This window comes from Ambystoma mexicanum, chromosome 8, assembly GCF_040938575.1.
Source record: "Ambystoma mexicanum isolate Mex_15411 chromosome 8, UKY_AmexF1_1, whole genome shotgun sequence".
NCBI classification, from domain to species: Eukaryota; Metazoa; Chordata; class Amphibia; order Caudata; family Ambystomatidae; genus Ambystoma; species Ambystoma mexicanum.
Window position 1 is genome coordinate 1,708,708,970 of NC_090929.1, and position 21,423 is coordinate 1,708,730,392.

Below are 21,423 nucleotides of genomic sequence, written 5' to 3' on the forward strand. Positions count from 1 at the left end.
GTATGAATTTAGAGCTTCAATATGAATTTCAGTAGAGCTTCAGTATGAATTTCAGAATAGCGTCTGAATGAATTTCAGTATAGCTTCAGTATGAATTTCAGAATAGCTTCTGTATGAATTTCAGTATATCTACAGTATAGCTTCTGTATGAATTTCAGTAGAGTTTCTGTATGAATTTCAGTATAGCTTCAGTATGGATTTCAGTATAGCTTCAGTATGGATTTCAGTATAGCTTCAGAAGGAATGTCAGTATAGCTTCTATATAAATTTCAGTAGAGCTTCTGTATGAATGTCAGTATAGCTTCAGTATGAAATTCAGAACAGCCACTGTATGAATTTCAGTATAGCTTCAGTATGAGTTTCAGAATAGCTTCTGTATGAATTTCAGTATAGCTTCTGTATGAATTTCAGAATAGCGTCTGTATGAATTTCAGTATAGCTTCAGTATAGCTTCAGTATGAATTTCAGAATAGCTTCTGTATGAATTTCAGTATAGCTTCAGTATAGCTTCTGTATGAATTTCAGTAGAGCTTCTGTATGAATTTCAGTATAGATTCTGTATGAATTTCAGTATAGCTTCAATATGAAGTTCAGTAGAGCTTCAATATGATTTCAGTAGAGCTTCTGTATGAATTTCAGAATAGTTTCAGTATGGATGTCAGTATAGCTTCCGAAGGAATTTCAGTATAGCTTCAGTATGAATTTCAGTATAGCTTCAGAATGAATTTCAGTAGAGATTCAGTATGAATTTCAATATAGCTTCAGTATGGATTTCAGTATAGCTTCAGTATGAATTTCAGAATAGCTTCTGTATGAATTTCAGAATAGCTTCAATATAGCTTCAGTATGTATTTCAGTAGTGCTTCAGTATGAATTTCAGAATAGCGTCTGAATTAATTTCAGTATAGCTTCAGTATGAATTTCAGAATAGCTTCTGTATGAATTTCAGTATAGCTACAGTATAGCTTCTGTATGAATTTCAGTAGAGCTTCTTTATGAATTTCAGTATAGCTTCAGTATGGATTTCAGTATAGCTTTTGTATGGATTTCAGTATAGCTTCAGAAGGAATGTCAGTATAGCTTCTGTATACATTTCAGTAGAGCTTCTTTATGAATTTCAGTATAGCTTCAGTATGAAATTCAGTACAGCTTCTGTATGAATTTCAGTATATCTTCTGTATGAGTTTCAGAATAGCTTCTGTATGAATTTCAGTATAGCTTCTGTATGAATTTCAGAATAGCGTCTGTATGAATTTCAGTATAGCTTCAGTCTAGCTTCAGTATGAATTTCAGAATAGCTTCTGTATGAATTTCAGTATAGCTTCAGTATAGCTTCTGTATGAATTTCAGTAGAGCTTTTGTATGAATTTTAGTAGAGCTTCTGTATGAATTTCAGAATAGTTTCAGTATGGATTTCAGTATAGCTTCCGAAGGAATTTCAGTATAGCTTCTGTATGAATTTCAGAATAGCTTCTGTATGAATTTCAGTATAGCTTCAGTAGAGCTTCTGTATGAATTTAGAGCTTCAATATGAATTTCAGTAGAGCTTCAGTATGAATTTCAGAATAGCGTCTGAATGAATTTCAGTATAGCTTCAGTATGAATTTCAGAATAGCTTCTGTATGAATTTCAGTATATCTACAGTATAGCTTCTGTATGAATTTCAGTAGAGTTTCTGTATGAATTTCAGTATAGCTTCAGTATGAATTTCAGTATAGCTTCAGAATGAATTTCAGTAGAGCTTCAGTATGAATTTCAATATAGCTTCAGTATGGATTTCAGTATAGCTTCAGTATGAATTTCAGAATAGCTTCTGTATGAATTTCAGAATAGCTTCAATATAGCTTCAGTATGAATTTCAGTAGTGCTTCAGTATGAATTTCAGAATAGCGTCTGAATTAATTTCAGTATAGCTTCAGTATGAATTTCAGAATAGCTTCTGTATGAATTTCAGTATAGCTACAGTATAGCTTCTGTATGAATTTCAGTAGAGCTTCTTTATGAATTTCAGTATAGCTTCAGTATGGATTTCAGTATAGCTTTTGTATGGATTTCAGTATAGCTTCAGAAGGAATGTCAGTATAGCTTCTGTATACATTTCAGTAGAGCTTCTTTATGAATTTCAGTATAGCTTCAGTATGAAATTCAGTACAGCTTCTGTATGAATTTCAGTATATCTTCTGTATGAGTTTCAGAATAGCTTCTGTATGAATTTCAGTATAGCTTCTGTATGAATTTCAGAATAGCGTCTGTATGAATTTCAGTATAGCTTCAGTCTAGCTTCAGTATGAATTTCAGAATAGCTTCTGTATGAATTTCAGTATAGCTTCAGTATAGCTTCTGTATGAATTTCAGTAGAGCTTTTGTATGAATTTTAGTAGAGCTTCTGTATGAATTTCAGAATAGTTTCAGTATGGATTTCAGTATAGCTTCCGAAGGAATTTCAGTATAGCTTCTGTATGAATTTCAGAATAGCTTCTGTATGAATTTCAGTATAGCTTCAGTAGAGCTTCTGTATGAATTTAGAGCTTCAATATGAATTTCAGTAGAGCTTCAGTATGAATTTCAGAATAGCGTCTGAATGAATTTCAGTATAGCTTCAGTATGAATTTCAGAATAGCTTCTGTATGAATTTCAGTATATCTACAGTATAGCTTCTGTATGAATTTCAGTAGAGTTTCTGTATGAATTTCAGTATAGCTTCAGTATGGATTTCAGTATAGCTTCAGTATGGATTTCAGTATAGCTTCAGAAGGAATGTCAGTATAGCTTCTATATAAATTTCAGTAGAGCTTCTTTATGAATTTCAGTATAGCTTCAGTATTAAATTCAGTACAGCTTCTGTATGAATTTCAGTATATCTTCTGTATGAGTTTCAGAATAGCTTCTGTATGAATTTCAGTATAGCTTCTGTATGAATTTCAGAATAGCGTCTGTATGAATTTCAGTATAGCTTCAGTCTAGCTTCAGTATGAATTTCAGAATAGCTTCTGTATGAATTTCAGTATAGCTTCAGTATAGCTTCTGTATGAATTTCAGTAGAGCTTTTGTATGAATTTTAGTAGAGCTTCTGTATGAATTTTAGAATAGTTTCAGTATGGATTTCAGTATAGCTTCCGAAGGAATTTCAGTATAGCTTCTGTATGAATTTCAGAATAGCTTCTGTATGAATTTCAGTATAGCTTCAGTAGAGCTTCTGTATGAATTTAGAGCTTCAATATGAATTTCAGTAGAGCTTCAGTATGAATTTCAGAATAGCGTCTGAATGAATTTCAGTATAGCTTCAGTATGAATTTCAGAATAGCTTCTGTATGAATTTCAGTATATCTACAGTATAGCTTCTGTATGAATTTCAGTAGAGTTTCTGTATGAATTTCAGTATAGCTTCAGTATGGATTTCAGTATAGCTTCAGTATGGATTTCAGTATAGCTTCAGAAGGAATGTCAGTATAGCTTCTATATAAATTTCAGTAGAGCTTCTGTATGAATGTCAGTATAGCTTCAGTATGAAATTCAGAACAGCCACTGTATGAATTTCAGTATAGCTTCAGTATGAGTTTCAGAATAGCTTCTGTATGAATTTCAGTATAGCTTCTGTATGAATTTCAGAATAGCGTCTGTATGAATTTCAGTATAGCTTCAGTATAGCTTCAGTATGAATTTCAGAATAGCTTCTGTATGAATTTCAGTATAGCTTCAGTATAGCTTCTGTATGAATTTCAGTAGAGCTTCTGTATGAATTTCAGTATAGATTCTGTATGAATTTCAGTATAGCTTCAATATGAAGTTCAGTAGAGCTTCAATATGATTTCAGTAGAGCTTCTGTATGAATTTCAGAATAGTTTCAGTATGGATGTCAGTATAGCTTCCGAAGGAATTTCAGTATAGCTTCAGTATGAATTTCAGTATAGCTTCAGAATGAATTTCAGTAGAGCTTCAGTATGAATTTCAATATAGCTTCAGTATGGATTTCAGTATACCGTTAGTATGAATTTCAGTAAAGCTTTAGTATAAATTTCAGTATAGCATTAGTATGAATTTCAGTAGAGCTTCTTTGTGAATTTCAGAATAGCTTCTGAATGAATTTTAGTATAGCTTCAGTATGAATTTCAGAATAGCTTCTGTATGAATTTCAGTATAGCTTCAGTATAGCTTCTGTATGAATTTCAGTAGAGCTTCTGTATGAATTTCAGTGTAGCTTCAGTATGGATTTCAGTATAGCTTCAGTATGGATTTCAGTATAGCTTCAGAAGGAATTTCAGTATAGCTTCAGTATAGCTTCTGTATGACTTTCAGTATAGCTTCTGTATGAATTTCAGTATAGCTTCAGTATGAATTTCAGTAGAACTTCTGTATAAATTTCAGTATAGCTTCAGTATAGCTTCTATTTTAATTTCAGTAGAGCTTCTGTATACATTTCAGTAGAGCTTCTTTATGAATTTCAGAATCGTTTCAGTATGGATGTCAGTATAGCTTCCGAAGGAATTTCAGTATAGCTTCAGTATGAATTTCAGTATAGCTTCAGTATGAATTTCAGTATAGCTTCAGAATGAATTTCAGTAGAGCTTCTGTATGAATTTAGAGCTTCAGTATGCATTTCAATATAGCTTCAGTATGGATTTCAGTATAGCTTCAGTATGAATTTCAGAATAGCTTCTGTATGAATTTCAGAATAGCTTCAATATAGCTTCTGTATGAATTTCAGTAGAGCTTCTATATGAATTTCCATACAGCTTCAGTATGAATTTCAGTACAGCTTCAGTTTGAAGTTCAGTACAGATTCAGTATGAATTTCAGTAGAGCTTCTGTATGAATTTCAGTGTAGCTTCAGTATGAATTTCATTATAGCTTCAGTATGAATTTCAGTAGAGTGTCTGTATGAATTTCAGTAGAGCTTCTGTATGGATTTCAGTAGAGCTTCATTATGAATTTAAGTATAGCTTCAGAAATAATTTCAGTAGAGCTTCTGTATGAATTTCAGTAGAGTTTATGTATGAATTTCAGAATAGCTTCTATATGAATTTCAGTATAGCTTCAGTATGAATTTCAGAATAGCTTCTGTATGAATTTCAGTATAGCTTCAGTATAGCTTCTGTGTGAATTTCAGTAGAGCTTATGTGAGAATTTCAATATAGCTTTTGTATGAATTTCAGTAGAGCTTCTGTATGAATTTCAGTAGAGCTTCAGTATGAATTTCAGTATACCGTTAGTATGAATTTCAGTAAAGCTTTAGTATACATTTCAGTATAGCATTAGTATGAATTTCAGTAGAGCTTCTTTGTGAATTTCAGAATAGCTTCTGAATGAATTTTAGTATAGCTTCAGTATGAATTTCAGAATAGCTTCTGTATGAATTTCAGTATAGCTTCAGTATAGCTTCTGTATGAATTTCAGTAGAGCTTCTGTATGAATTTCAGTGTAGCTTCAGTATGGATTTCAGTATAGCTTCAGTATGGATTTCAGTATAGCTTCAGAAGGAATTTCAGTATAGCTTCAGTATAGCTTCTGTATGACTTTCAGTATAGCTTCTGTATGAATTTCAGTATAGCTTCAGTATGAATTTCAGTAGAACTTCTGTATAAATTTCAGTATAGCTTCAGTATAGCTTCTATTTTAATTTCAGTAGAGCTTCTGTATACATTTCAGTAGAGCTTCTTTATGAATATCAGTATAGCTTCAGTATGAAATTCAGTACAGCTTCTGTATGAATTTCAGTATATCTTCAGTATGAGTTTCAGAATAGCTTCTGTATGAATTTCAGTATAGCTTCTGTATGAATTTCAGAATAGCGTCTGTATGAATTGCAGTATAGCTTCAGTCTAGCTTCAGTATGAATTTCAGAATAGCTTCTGTATGAATTTCAGTATAGCTTCAGTATAGCTTCTGTATGAATTTCAGTAGAGCTTTTGTATGAATTTCAGTAGAGCTTCTGTATGAATTTCAGAATAGTTTCAGTATGGATTTCAGTATAGCTTCCGAAGGAATTTCAGTATAGCTTCTGTATGAATTTCAGTATAGCTTCAGTAGAGCTTCTGTATGAATTTAGAGCTTCAATATGAATTTCAGTAGAGCTTCAGTATGAATTTCAGAATAGCGTCTGAATGAATTTCAGTATAGCTTCAGTATGAATTTCAGAATAGCTTCAGTATGGATTTCAGTATAGCTTCAGTATGGATTTCAGTATAGCTTCAGAAGGAATGTCAGTATAGCTTCTATATAAATTTCAGTAGAGCGTCTGTATGAATGTCAGTATAGCTTCAGTATGAAATTCAGTACAGCCACTGTATGAATTTCAGTATAGCTTCAGTATGAGTTTCAGAATAGCTTCTGTATGAATTTCAGAATAGCTTCTGAATGAATTTCAGTATAGCTTCTGTATGAATTTCAGTATAGCTTCAGTATAGCTTCTGTATGAATTTCAGTAGAGCTTCTGTATGAATTTCAATATAGCTTCTGTGTGGATTTCAGTATAGCTTCATAAGGAATTTCAGTATAGCTTCTGTATGAATTTCAGTATAGCTTCAGTAGAGCTTCTGTATGAATTTAGAGCTTCAGTATGAATTTCAGTAGTGCTTCAGTATGAATTTCAGAATAGCGTCTGAATGAATTTCAGTATAGCTTCAGTATGAATTTCAGAATAGCTTCTGTATGAATTTCAGTATAGCTACAGTATAGCTTCTGTATGAATTTCAGTAGAGCTTCTTTATGAATTTCAGTATAGCTTCAGTATGGATTTCAGTATAGCTTTTGTATGGATTTCAGTATAGCTTCAGAAGGAATGTCAGTATAGCTTCTGTATACATTTCAGTAGAGCTTCTTTATGAATTTCAGTATAGCTTCAGTATGAAATTCAGTACAGCTTCTGTATGAATTTCAGTATATCTTCTGTATGAGTTTCAGAATAGCTTCTGTATGAATTTCAGTATAGCTTCTGTATGAATTTCAGAATAGCGTCTGTATGAATTTCAGTATAGCTTCAGTCTAGCTTCAGTATGAATTTCAGAATAGCTTCTGTATGAATTTCAGTATAGCTTCAGTATAGCTTCTGTATGAATTTCAGTAGAGCTTTTGTATGAATTTTAGTAGAGCTTCTGTATGAATTTCAGAATAGTTTCAGTATGGATTTCAGTATAGCTTCCGAAGGAATTTCAGTATAGCTTCTGTATGAATTTCAGAAAAGCTTCTGTATGAATTTCAGTATAGCTTCAGTAGAGCTTCTGTATGAATTTAGAGCTTCAATATGAATTTCAGTAGAGCTTCAGTATGAATTTCAGAATAGCGTCTGAATGAATTTCAGTATAGCTTCAGTATGAATTTCAGAATAGCTTCTGTATGAATTTCAGTATATCTACAGTATAGCTTCTGTATGAATTTCAGTAGAGTTTCTGTATGAATTTCAGTATAGCTTCAGTATGGATTTCAGTATAGCTTCAGTATGGATTTCAGTATAGCTTCAGAAGGAATGTCAGTATAGCTTCTATATAAATTTCAGTAGAGCTTCTTTATGAATTTCAGTATAGCTTCAGTATTAAATTCAGTACAGCTTCTGTATGAATTTCAGTATATCTTCTGTATGAGTTTCAGAATAGCTTCTGTATGAATTTCAGTATAGCTTCTGTATGAATTTCAGAATAGCGTCTGTATGAATTTCAGTATAGCTTCAGTCTAGCTTCAGTATGAATTTCAGAATAGCTTCTGTATGAATTTCAGTATAGCTTCAGTATAGCTTCTGTATGAATTTCAGTAGAGCTTTTGTATGAATTTTAGTAGAGCTTCTGTATGAATTTTAGAATAGTTTCAGTATGGATTTCAGTATAGCTTCCGAAGGAATTTCAGTATAGCTTCTGTATGAATTTCAGAATAGCTTCTGTATGAATTTCAGTATAGCTTCAGTAGAGCTTCTGTATGAATTTAGAGCTTCAATATGAATTTCAGTAGAGCTTCAGTATGAATTTCAGAATAGCGTCTGAATGAATTTCAGTATAGCTTCAGTATGAATTTCAGAATAGCTTCTGTATGAATTTCAGTATATCTACAGTATAGCTTCTGTATGAATTTCAGTAGAGTTTCTGTATGAATTTCAGTATAGCTTCAGTATGGATTTCAGTATAGCTTCAGTATGGATTTCAGTATAGCTTCAGAAGGAATGTCAGTATAGCTTCTATATAAATTTCAGTAGAGCTTCTGGATGAATGTCAGTATAGCTTCAGTATGAAATTCAGAACAGCCACTGTATGAATTTCAGTATAGCTTCAGTATGAGTTTCAGAATAGCTTCTGTATGAATTTCAGTATAGCTTCTGTATGAATTTCAGAATAGCGTCTGTATGAATTTCAGTATAGCTTCAGTATAGCTTCAGTATGAATTTCAGAATAGCTTCTGTATGAATTTCAGTATAGCTTCAGTATAGCTTCTGTATGAATTTCAGTAGAGCTTCTGTATGAATTTCAGTATAGATTCTGTATGAATTTCAGTATAGCTTCAATATGAAGTTCAGTAGAGCTTCAATATGATTTCAGTAGAGCTTCTGTATGAATTTCAGAATAGTTTCAGTATGGATGTCAGTATAGCTTCCGAAGGAATTTCAGTATAGCTTCAGTATGAATTTCAGTATAGCTTCAGAATGAATTTCAGTAGAGCTTCAGTATGAATTTCAATATAGCTTCAGTATGGATTTCAGTATAGCTTCAGTATGAATTTCAGAATAGCTTCTGTATGAATTTCAGAATAGCTTCAATATAGCTTCAGTATGAATTTCAGTAGTGCTTCAGTATGAATTTCAGAATAGCGTCTGAATTAATTTCAGTATAGCTTCAGTATGAATTTCAGAATAGCTTCTGTATGAATTTCAGTATAGCTACAGTATAGCTTCTGTATGAATTTCAGTAGAGCTTCTTTATGAATTTCAGTATAGCTTCAGTATGGATTTCAGTATAGCTTTTGTATGGATTTCAGTATAGCTTCAGAAGGAATGTCAGTATAGCTTCTGTATACATTTCAGTAGAGCTTCTTTATGAATTTCAGTATAGCTTCAGTATGAAATTCAGTACAGCTTCTGTATGAATTTCAGTATATCTTCTGTATGAGTTTCAGAATAGCTTCTGTATGAATTTCAGTATAGCTTCTGTATGAATTTCAGAATAGCGTCTGTATGAATTTCAGTATAGCTTCAGTCTAGCTTCAGTATGAATTTCAGAATAGCTTCTGTATGAATTTCAGTATAGCTTCAGTATAGCTTCTGTATGAATTTCAGTAGAGCTTTTGTATGAATTTTAGTAGAGCTTCTGTATGAATTTCAGAATAGTTTCAGTATGGATTTCAGTATAGCTTCCGAAGGAATTTCAGTATAGCTTCTGTATGAATTTCAGAATAGCTTCTGTATGAATTTCAGTATAGCTTCAGTAGAGCTTCTGTATGAATTTAGAGCTTCAATATGAATTTCAGTAGAGCTTCAGTATGAATTTCAGAATAGCGTCTGAATGAATTTCAGTATAGCTTCAGTATGAATTTCAGAATAGCTTCTGTATGAATTTCAGTATATCTACAGTATAGCTTCTGTATGAATTTCAGTAGAGTTTCTGTATGAATTTCAGTATAGCTTCAGTATGGATTTCAGTATAGCTTCAGTATGGATTTCAGTATAGCTTCAGAAGGAATGTCAGTATAGCTTCTATATAAATTTCAGTAGAGCTTCTTTATGAATTTCAGTATAGCTTCAGTATTAAATTCAGTACAGCTTCTGTATGAATTTCAGTATATCTTCTGTATGAGTTTCAGAATAGCTTCTGTATGAATTTCAGTATAGCTTCTGTATGAATTTCAGAATAGCGTCTGTATGAATTTCAGTATAGCTTCAGTCTAGCTTCAGTATGAATTTCAGAATAGCTTCTGTATGAATTTCAGTATAGCTTCAGTATAGCTTCTGTATGAATTTCAGTAGAGCTTTTGTATGAATTTTAGTAGAGCTTCTGTATGAATTTTAGAATAGTTTCAGTATGGATTTCAGTATAGCTTCCGAAGGAATTTCAGTATAGCTTCTGTATGAATTTCAGAATAGCTTCTGTATGAATTTCAGTATAGCTTCAGTAGAGCTTCTGTATGAATTTAGAGCTTCAATATGAATTTCAGTAGAGCTTCAGTATGAATTTCAGAATAGCGTCTGAATGAATTTCAGTATAGCTTCAGTATGAATTTCAGAATAGCTTCTGTATGAATTTCAGTATATCTACAGTATAGCTTCTGTATGAATTTCAGTAGAGTTTCTGTATGAATTTCAGTATAGCTTCAGTATGGATTTCAGTATAGCTTCAGTATGGATTTCAGTATAGCTTCAGAAGGAATGTCAGTATAGCTTCTATATAAATTTCAGTAGAGCTTCTGTATGAATGTCAGTATAGCTTCAGTATGAAATTCAGAACAGCCACTGTATGAATTTCAGTATAGCTTCAGTATGAGTTTCAGAATAGCTTCTGTATGAATTTCAGTATAGCTTCTGTATGAATTTCAGAATAGCGTCTGTATGAATTTCAGTATAGCTTCAGTATAGCTTCAGTATGAATTTCAGAATAGCTTCTGTATGAATTTCAGTATAGCTTCAGTATAGCTTCTGTATGAATTTCAGTAGAGCTTCTGTATGAATTTCAGTATAGATTCTGTATGAATTTCAGTATAGCTTCAATATGAAGTTCAGTAGAGCTTCAATATGATTTCAGTAGAGCTTCTGTATGAATTTCAGAATAGTTTCAGTATGGATGTCAGTATAGCTTCCGAAGGAATTTCAGTATAGCTTCAGTATGAATTTCAGTATAGCTTCAGAATGAATTTCAGTAGAGCTTCAGTATGAATTTCAATATAGCTTCAGTATGGATTTCAGTATAGCTTCAGTATGAATTTCAGAATAGCTTCTGTATGAATTTCAGAATAGCTTCAATATAGCTTCTGTATGAATTTCAGTAGAGCTTCTGTATGAATTTCCATTCAGCTTCAGTATGAATTTCAGTACAGCTTCAGTTTGAAGTTCAGTACAGATTCAGTATGAATTTCAGTAGAGCTTCTGTTTGAATTTCAGTGTAGCTTCAGTATGAATTTCATTATAGCTTCAGTATGAATTTCAGTAGAGTGTCTGTATGAATTTCAGTAGAGCTTCTGTATGGATTTCAGTAGAGCTTCAGTATGAATTTAAGTATAGCTTCAGAAATAATTTCAGTAGAGCTTCTGTATGAATTTCAGTAGAGCTTATGTATGAATTTCAGAATAGCTTCTATATGAATTTCAGTATAGCTTCAGTATGAATTTCAGAATAGCTTCTGTATGAATTTCTGTATAGCTTCAGTATAGCTTCTGTGTGAATTTCAGTAGAGCTTATGTGAGAATTTCAATATAGCTTTTGTATGAATTTCAGTAGAGCTTCTGTATGAATTTCAGTAGAGCTTCAGTATGAATTTCAGTATACCGTTAGTATGAATTTCAGTAAAGCTTTAGTATGAATTTCAGTATAGCATTAGTATGAATTTCAGTAGAGCTTCTTTGTGAATTTCAGAATAGCTTCTGAATGAATTTTAGTATAGCTTCAGTATGAATTTCAGAATAGCTTCTGTATGAATTTCAGTATAGCTTCAGTATAGCTTCTGTATGAATTTCAGTAGAGCTTCTGTATGAATTTCAGTGTAGCTTCAGTATGGATTTCAGTATAGCTTCAGTATGGATTTCAGTATAGCTTCAGAAGGAATTTCAGTATAGTTTCTGTATGAATTTCAGTATAGCTTCAGTATAGCTTCTGTATGACTTTCAGTATAGCTTCTGTATGAATTTCAGTATAGCTTCAGTATGAATTTCAGTAGAACTTCTGTATAAATTTCAGTATAGCTTCAGTATAGCTTCTATTTGAATTTCAGTAGAGCTTCTGTGAGAATTTCAGTATAGCTTCTGTGTGAATTTCAGCATAGCTTCAGTATGAATTTCAGTATAGCTTCAGTATGAATTTCAGTACAGCTTCAGTATGAAATTCAGTAGAGCTTCTGTATGAATTTCAGTATATCATCTATGAATTTCAGTATAGCTTCAGAATTAATTTCAGTATAGCTTCAGTATGAATTTCAGTATAGATTTAGTATAGCTTCAGTATGAATTTTAGTAGAGCTTCTGCATGAATTTCAGTATGAATTTCAGCATAGCTTCAGAATTAATTTCAGTAGAGCTTCAGTATGAATTTCAGTATAGCTTCAGTATAGCTTCAGTATGAATTTCAGTATAGCATTAGTATAGCTTAAGTATGAATTTTAGTAGAGCTTCTGTATGAATTTCCGTATGAATTTCAGCATAGCTTCAGAATTAATTTCAGTAGAGCTTCAGTATGAATTTCAGTATAGCTTCAGTATAGTTTCAGTATGAATTTTAGTAGAGCTTCTGTATGAATTTCAGTATGAATTTCGGTATAGCTTCAGAATTAATTTCAGTAGAGCTTCAGTATGAATTTCAGTATAGCTTCAGTACTGCTTCTTTATGAATTTCCGCACAGCTTCATTATGAATTTCAGTATAGCTTCTGTATGCATTTCAGTATAGCTTCAGAATTAATTTCAGTAGAGCTTCAGTATGAATTTCAGTATAGCTTCAGTATAGCTTCAGTATGAATTTTAGTAGAGCTTCTGTATGAATTTCAGTATGAATTTCAGTATAGCTTCAGTATAGTTTCAGTATGAATTTTAGTAGAGCTTCTGTATGAATTTCAGTATGAATTTCGGTATAGCTTCAGAATTAATTTCAGTAGAGCTTCAGTATGAATTTCAGCATAGCTTCAGTACTGCTTCTTTATGAATTTCCGCACAGCTTCATTATGAATTTCAGTATAGCTTCTGTATGCATTTCAGTATAGCTTCAGAATTAATTTCAGTAGAGCTTCAGTATGAATTTCAGTATAGCTTCAGTATAGCTTCAGTATGAATTTTAGTAGAGCTTCTATATGAATTTCAGTATGAATTTCAGTATAGCTTCAGAATTAATTTCAGTAGAGCTTCAGTATGAATTTCAGTATAGCTTCAGTATACATTTTAGTAGAGCTTCTGTATGAATTTCAGTATGAATTTCAGTATAGCTTCAGAATTAATTTCAGTATAGCTTCTGTATGAATTTCAGTATAGCTTCAGTATGAATTTCAGTATAGCTTTTGTATAAATTTCAGTATAGCTTCTATTTGAATTTCAGTAGAGCTTCTGTATAGCTTCATTATGAATTTTAGTAGAGCTTCTGTATGAATTTCAGTATGAATTTCAGTATAGCTTCAGAATTAATTTCAGTAGAGCTTCAGTATGAATTTCAGTATAGCTTCAGTATACATTTTAGTAGAGCTTCTGTATGAATTTCAGTATGAATTTCAGTATAAATACAAAAAAGGTAGCAGGCGCCCCTCTCTCGAAAGAACAAGGCATGATAACCTGTTCAGTGGTTATTAACCACATTGAGAGTTCGCAGCCATTGCTTTTTGCTCACTGTACCTTCACAGATGGGAAATATCCATTTGCATATCAGTCTTTGTCCCGCCCACAAGGGCAGTCCAGCACCGAAATGCTATGGCAATTCCTCTCTGAACAAGAGTACCATCAGCAACCCCATACACGTGTTTCAGCCTTGTTGGGCATCATCAGTGAGGTGAAGCTGAGCCTCTCTAAGCACAGTGAGCAGGGAGTCCACGTCTGGTTGCCCCCAGGTAACCTAGGGTGACCAACCCCAAGTTCCTTTCATAAATACAAAAAAGGTAGCAGGCGCCCCTCTCTCGAAAGAACAAGGCATGATAACCTGTTCAGTGGTTATTAACCACATTGAGTGTTCGCAGCCATTGCTTTTTGCTCACTGTACCTTCACAGATGGGAAATATCCATTTGCATATCAGTCTTTGTCCCGCCCACAAGGGCAGTCCAGCACCGAAATGCTATGGCAATTCCTCTCTGAACAAGAGTACCATCAGCAACCCCATACACGTGTTTCAGCCTTGTTGGGCATCATCAGTGAGGTGAAGCTGAGCCTCTCTAAGCACAGTGAGCAGGGAGTCCACGTCTGGTTGCCCCCAGAGAGGCATCAGCTTCACCTCACTGATGATCCCCAACAAGGGTGAAACACGTGTATGGGGTTGCTGGTGGTACTCTCGTTCAGATTGGAATTGCCATTGTATTTCGGTGCTGGACTGCCCCTGGGCAGGACAAAGACTGATATGCAAATGGATATTTCCCATCTGTGAAAGGCACAGTGAGTAAAAGCAGTGGCTGCGAACTCTCAAGTGGTTAATAACCACTGAACAGGTTATCATGTCTGTTCTTGCGAGAGAGGGGCGCCCGCTACCTTTGTAAAATTATTTGTTAAGGAACCTGGGATTGGTAACCCTAGGTCTCCTGGGGGCAACCAGACGTGGTCTCCCTCTCACTGTGCTTAGAGAGGCATCAGCTTCACCTCACTGATGATCCCCAACAAGGGTGAAACACGTGTATGGGGTTGCTGGTGGTACTCTCGTTCAGATTGGAATTGCCATTGTATTTCGGTGCTGGACTGCCCCTGGGCAGGACAAAGACTGATATGCAAATGGATATTTCCCATCTGTGAAAGGCACAGTGAGTAAAAGCAGTGGCTGCGAACTCTCAAGTGGTTAAAAACCACTGAACAGGTTATCATGTCTGTTCTTGCGAGAGAGGGGCGCCCGCTACCTTTGTAAAATTATTTGTTAAGGAACCTGGGATTGGTAACCCTAGGTCTCCTAGGGGCAACCAGACGTGGTCTCCCTCTCACTGTGCTTAGAGAGGCATCAGCTTCACCTCACTGATGATCCCCAACAAGGGTGAAACACGTGTATGGGGTTGCTGGTGGTACTCTCGTTCAGATTGGAATTGCCATTGTATTTCGGTGCTGGACTGCCCCTGGGCAGGACAAAGACTGATATGCAAATGGATATTTCCCATCTGTGAAAGGCACAGTGAGTAAAAGCAGTGGCTGCGAACTCTCAAGTGGTTAATAACCACTGAACAGGTTATCATGTCTGTTCTTGCGAGAGAGGGGCGCCCGCTACCTTTGTAAAATTATTTGTTAAGGAACCTGGGATTGGTAACCCTAGGTCTCCTGGGGGCAACCAGACGTGGTCTCCCTCTCACTGTGCTTAGAGAGGCATCAGCTTCACCTCACTGATGATCCCCAACAAGGGTGAAACACGTGTATGGGGTTGCTGGTGGTACTCTCGTTCAGATTGGAATTGCCATTGTATTTCGGTGCTGGACTGCCCCTGGGCAGGACAAAGACTGATATGCAAATGGATATTTCCCATCTGTGAAAGGCACAGTGAGTAAAAGCAGTGGCTGCGAACTCTCAAGTGGTTAATAACCACTGAACAGGTTATCATGTCTGTTCTTGCGAGAGAGGGGCGCCCGCTACCTTTGTAAAATTATTTGTTAAGGAACCTGGGATTGGTAACCCTAGGTCTCCTGGGGGCAACCAGACGTGGTCTCCCTCTCACTGTGCTTAGAGAGGCATCAGCTTCACCTCACTGATGATCCCCAACAAGGGTGAAACACGTGTATGGGGTTGCTGGTGGTACTCTCGTTCAGATTGGAATTGCCATTGTATTTCGGTGCTGGACTGCCCCTGGGCAGGACAAAGACTGATATGCAAATGGATATTTCCCATCTGTGAAAGGCACAGTGAGTAAAAGCAGTGGCTGCGAACTCTCAAGTGGTTAATAACCACTGAACAGGTTATCATGTCTGTTCTTGCGAGAGAGGGGCGCCCGCTACCTTTGTAAAATTATTTGTTAAGGAACCTGGGATTGGTAACCCTAGGTCTCCTGGGGGCAACCAGACGTGGTCTCCCTCTCACTGTGCTTAGAGAGGCATCAGCTTCACCTCACTGATGATCCCCAACAAGGGTGAAACACGTGTATGGGGTTGCTGGTGGTACTCTCGTTCAGATTGGAATTGCCATTGTATTTCGGTGCTGGACTGCCCCTGGGCAGGACAAAGACTGATATGCAAATGGATATTTCCCATCTGTGAAAGGCACAGTGAGTAAAAGCAGTGGCTGCGAACTCTCAAGTGGTTAATAACCACTGAACAGGTTATCATGTCTGTTCTTGCGAGAGAGGGGCGCCCGCTACCTTTGTAAAATTATTTGTTAAGGAACCTGGGATTGGTAACCCTAGGTCTCCTGGGGGCAACCAGACGTGGTCTCCCTCTCACTGTGCTTAGAGAGGCATCAGCTTCACCTCACTGATGATCCCCAACAAGGGTGAAACACGTGTATGGGGTTGCTGGTGGTACTCTCGTTCAGATTGGAATTGCCATTGTATTTCGGTGCTGGACTGCCCCTGGGCAGGACAAAGACTGATATGCAAATGGATATTTCCCATCTGTGAAAGGCACAGTGAGTAAAAGCAGTGGCTGCGAACTCTCAAGTGGTTAATAACCACTGAACAGGTTATCATGTCTGTTCTTGCGAGAGAGGGGCGCCCGCTACCTTTGTAAAATTATTTGTTAAGGAACCTGGGATTGGTAACCCTAGGTCTCCTGGGGGCAACCAGACGTGGTCTCCCTCTCACTGTGCTTAGAGAGGCATCAGCTTCACCTCACTGATGATCCCCAACAAGGGTGAAATACGTGTATGGGGTTGCTGGTGGTACTCTCGTTCAGATTGGAATTGCCATTGTATTTCGGTGCTGGACTGCCCCTGGGCAGGACAAAGACTGATATGCAAATGGATATTTCCCATCTGTGAAAGGCACAGTGAGTAAAAGCAGTGGCTGCGAACTCTCAAGTGGTTAATAACCACTGAACAGGTTATCATGTCTGTTCTTGCGAGAGAGGGGCGCCCGCTACCTTTGTAAAATTATTTGTTAAGGAACCTGGGATTGGTAACCCTAGGTCTCCTGGGGGCAACCAGACGTGGTCTCTCTCTCACTGTGCTTAGAGAGGCATCAGCTTCACCTCACTGATGATCCCCAACAAGGGTGAAACACGTGTATGGGGTTGCTGGTGGTACTCTCGTTCAGATTGGAATTGCCATTGTATTTCGGTGCTGGACTGCCCCTGGGCAGGACAAAGACTGATATGCAAATGGATATTTCCCATCTGTGAAAGGCACAGTGAGTAAAAGCAGTGGCTGCGAACTCTCAAGTGGTTAATAACCACTGAACAGGTTATCATGTCTGTTCTTGCGAGAGAGGGGCGCCCGCTACCTTTGTAAAATTATGAATTTCAGTATAGCTTCAGAATTAATTTCAGTATAGCTTCTGTATGAATTTCAGTATAGCTTCAGTATGAATTTCAGTATAGCTTTTGTATAAATTTCAGTATAGCTTCAGTATAGCTTCTATTTGAATTTCAGTATAGCTTCAGTATAGCTTCATTATGAATTTTAGTAGAGCTTCTGTATGAATTTCAGTATGAATTTCAGTATAGCTTCAGAATTAATTTCAGTAGTGCTTCAGTGTGAATTTCAGTATAGCTTCAGTATGAATTTTAGTAGAGCTTCTGTATGAATTTCATTATGAATTTCAGTATAGCTTCAGAATTAATTTCAGTAGAGCTTCAGTATGAATTTCAGTATAGCTTCAGTACAGCTTCTGTATGAATTTCGGTATAGCTTCAGAATTAATTTCAGTAGAGCTTCAGTATGAATTTCAGTATAGCTTCAGTACTGCTTCTGTATGAATTTCCGTATAGCTTTCATAATGAATTTCAGTATAGCTTCTGTATGAATTTCAGTATAGCTTCAGAATAATTTCAGTAGAGCTTCAGTATGAATTTCAGTATAGCTTCAGTATAGCTTCAGTATGAATTTTAGTAGAGCTTCTGTATGAATTTCAGTATGAATTTCAGTATAGCTTCAGAATTAATTTCAGTAGTGCTTCAGTATGAATTTCAGTATAGCTTCAGTATAGCTTCAGTATGAATTTTAGCAGAGCTTCTGTATGAATTTCAGTAGAGCTTCTATATGAATTTGGACTGAAGTAACCACATCATTTTCATACTGCCTAGTGCAATATTTGTGTGGTTGCCCCACAAGACAATGTACAGTTTGGACACAGAGTATTTAAAATGTAGTCTATTACAATACATTACAAGTTTTGGTGTTTGAAGACTGAATTATACTATGTAAAGAATGTAAATGAAAGTACACATTAGTGCTGTGCAAACACTTAAAAAGAAATTATCAGTGAGGCTCCGTCCTTAATCCTGACTGCAAGCCCTACCCCGGCGCTTGCTGCTTGCCTTCACACCACATCAGATGGTGGGATCCCAAAGCGGTCTTCAAGTGGTAATGAGATCATATTTTGGGTGCACCAGTGCCATGGAAGGGGTTTAAAGTGGAATTGATATATAGTTTGAAAAAGAAGCAGCATGAAAGAAACTTCACCATTTTAAACTATTACTTTGGACATTTCTTTGATCGGAGGAAAGAGAAAAAGAACAGCTAGAAAGAACGGTAAATAGAGAAAAAGAAGAGGAAGAAAGAACATAAGAAAGAAAAGGGGAGTGGAAAACATGAGGAAGAAAGAAATAAAGAAAAAAATAGAAAGAAAATTGCAAGAAAGAAAAAGAGAGATCAGAATATTACCGATTTCTGGTGTCCCATCCCATGTGACCCCTCACTGCCCTTTCAAAGGTCTTCCAAGTCCAGAGAAGACACTCCTCAGTGCCCAGCTAGGCTGGCGCCTGTTTATGACGTCAAGGGACACATTGGATGGAGACCGGTCCTCTGTCCAGGAGATCCCATCTCTGCCCCCCGCCCCCAGGGTCTCTGTCCAGGAGATCCCACCTCTGCTGCCCCCCCTGGTCTCTGTCCCGGAGATCCCATCTCTGCCCCCCCCCCGTCTCTGTCCAGGAGATCCCCTCTCTGCTGGCCCCGAGGCCCTCGAGATACCATCTCTGTTGGACCCCCCCAGGGCCTCTGTCCAGCTGAGACCCCATCTCTGCTGGCCCCCCAGGGCCTCTGTCTAGGAGATCCCCTCTCTGCTAGCCCCCATGGCCTCTGTCCAGGAGATCCCTTCTCTGCTGGCCCCCCCAGGGCCTCTGTCCAGGAGATCCCATCTCTGCTGGCCCCCCAGGGCCTCTGTCCAGGAGATCCCCTCTCTGCTGTCTCCCCCCCGCCTCCCTACCCCCCCCCCCCACAGGGCCCCTGCAGACAGGCGCCTTTTGATGGCTCTTGGAGACCGGGGACGGAATAAGGACCCTTTGTGCCCCAGGCCCCCCTCCGAGGGCAGGAATGGCTGGCATGCAGGGATCTTTGAAGTACAGGCCGGCCTTTTATCCTGTACCACCCGAGCCAAGTGCACTTAAAGCGGACTATTGTCTGCAGGCGGGTCCGGGACTTTACAGATGCTTGAGAATAAATGGCAGCTCTGAGCGGAGACCGCGATGGCGGGCGGATAAGGCCCGTCCGGACGGTCTCTGTACCTGTCTGTGGAGCGGGTCGAGGACGGATGGCTGGAGCGCCTTGAAAGGGCCGATCATTACTGCGAGGCGACTGGGAGCCGTGCGCGCAGAAAGCACGTGGCCTGATCTACGGCATGCACGCTGCTGGCCATCACTCACCTGGCCTCCTCAGCACGCTGATCTCATGAACCAGGGTCTGTGGGAAGTGTCACCCATCACTCACCCTACACTTGCACACAGAGAGGGGGACATCAATCACCTGGCACTGGCGTTCAGAATGCGGCCCATCACTCACCTGGCACTCTCTCGGCCCTCTGATCACTTAAACCCGCCTCCACGAGCCCTGCCCCCCTCGCACCCCACTAGAATGTACTGTAAATACGTAGCTAGTCAGTGGTGGGCCTAGTCCACGCCCCATTGCAGCTCATGTCTCACTTCTTCACCCTAAGAAGTGGCTATAGAAGCACTCACCTTCCTTCAATACATACAGATCCTTATAAACTCAAGGTCTGATTATCACTCTGCCTAAGTGGCACACAGAGAAGCCTAAGAAGCCTGAGAAGCAGAGAAGATTGCGAAGCAGAGAATCAGAGAAGCTTGAGAAGCAGAGAAATTTGAGAAACAGAGAACATTGAGAAGCAGAGAAGATTGAGAAGCTTGTGAAGCAGAGAAGCAGGGAAGCTTGAGAAGCAGAGAAGCAGGGAAGCTTGAGAAGCAGAGAAGTAGAGAAGCAGAGAAGCTTGAGAAGCAGAGAAGCTTGAGAAGCAGAGGAGCAGAGAAGCTTGAGAAGCAGAGAAGCTTGAGAAGCAGAGGAGCAAAGAAGCTTGAGAAGCATAGAAGCTTGAGAAGCAGAGAAGCAGAGAAGCAGAAAAGCAGAGAAGCAGAGAAGCTTTAGAAGCATAGAAGCAGAGAAGCTTGAGAGACAGAGAAGCAGAGAAGCTTGAGAAGCAGAGAAGCAGAGAAGCTTGAGAAGCAGAGAAGCTTGAGAAACAGAGAAGCAGAGAAGCTTGAGAAGCAGAGAAGTTTGAGCGCCATGGTTGCCGCCAGTATTTTACTGATGCCGCCTTGGTGAATGGGGGAATTATCGCCCCATTCCAAGGTTGGTGGGGCGGTAATTCCCCATTCACCAAGGCCCTTCCCCATTCCCACTTGAGCCCCCATAGGGCTCAATGGGAATGGGGAAGGAGCAAATACGGTACCGCTATTACTGGTACCGTTATTTGCCCTGAAGTCCCTCAGCTGGTCCCTTCCTTAACATGTGGTTTGGCCTCACGTTAAGGACAGGACCCACTGAGGGACCTCGTAGTATGGCGCTAAGGGATTACCGGCACCGGTGCCCTTACCGGTGCCGGTAATCCCTTAGCGCCATCCGTGTAATGAGGCCCTGAGTCTGGAGCAAGGCCCATCCGGGAATTATGGGCTGGCACTTTGCACATTGCCCCATAGCCCAGTCCGCATCTGGAGAAAGGCCATTCTAAAATCATGGGCTGTCACTTAGGACATTGCCCCATAGCCCAGTCAGAGTCTGGAGAAAGGTCCGTCTGAGAATCATGGGCTGGCACTTCGAGCATTGCCCTATTGCCCCATAGGCCAGTCCGCATCTGGAGAAAGGCCATTCTAAAATTATGGTCTGGCACTTTGCACATTGCCCCATAGCCCAGTCCGCATCTGGAGAAAGGCCATTCTAAAATCATGGGCTGGCACTTAGGACATTGCCTCATAGACCAGTCAGAGTCTGGAGAAAGGTCCGTCTGAGAATCATGGGCTGGCACTTCGAGCATTGAACTATTGCCCCATTGGCCAGTCTGAGTCTGGAGAAAGGCCCATCCTGTAATCATGGGCTGGCACTTTGGACTGTGCCCTATTGCCCATAGGCCAGTCCGAGTCTAAAGAAAGGCCCATCTGAGAATCATGGGCTGGCACTTCGAGCATTGCCCTATTGCCCATAGGCCAGTCCGAGTCTAAAGAAAGGCCCATCTGAGAATCATGGGCTGGCACTTCGAGCATTGCCCTATTGC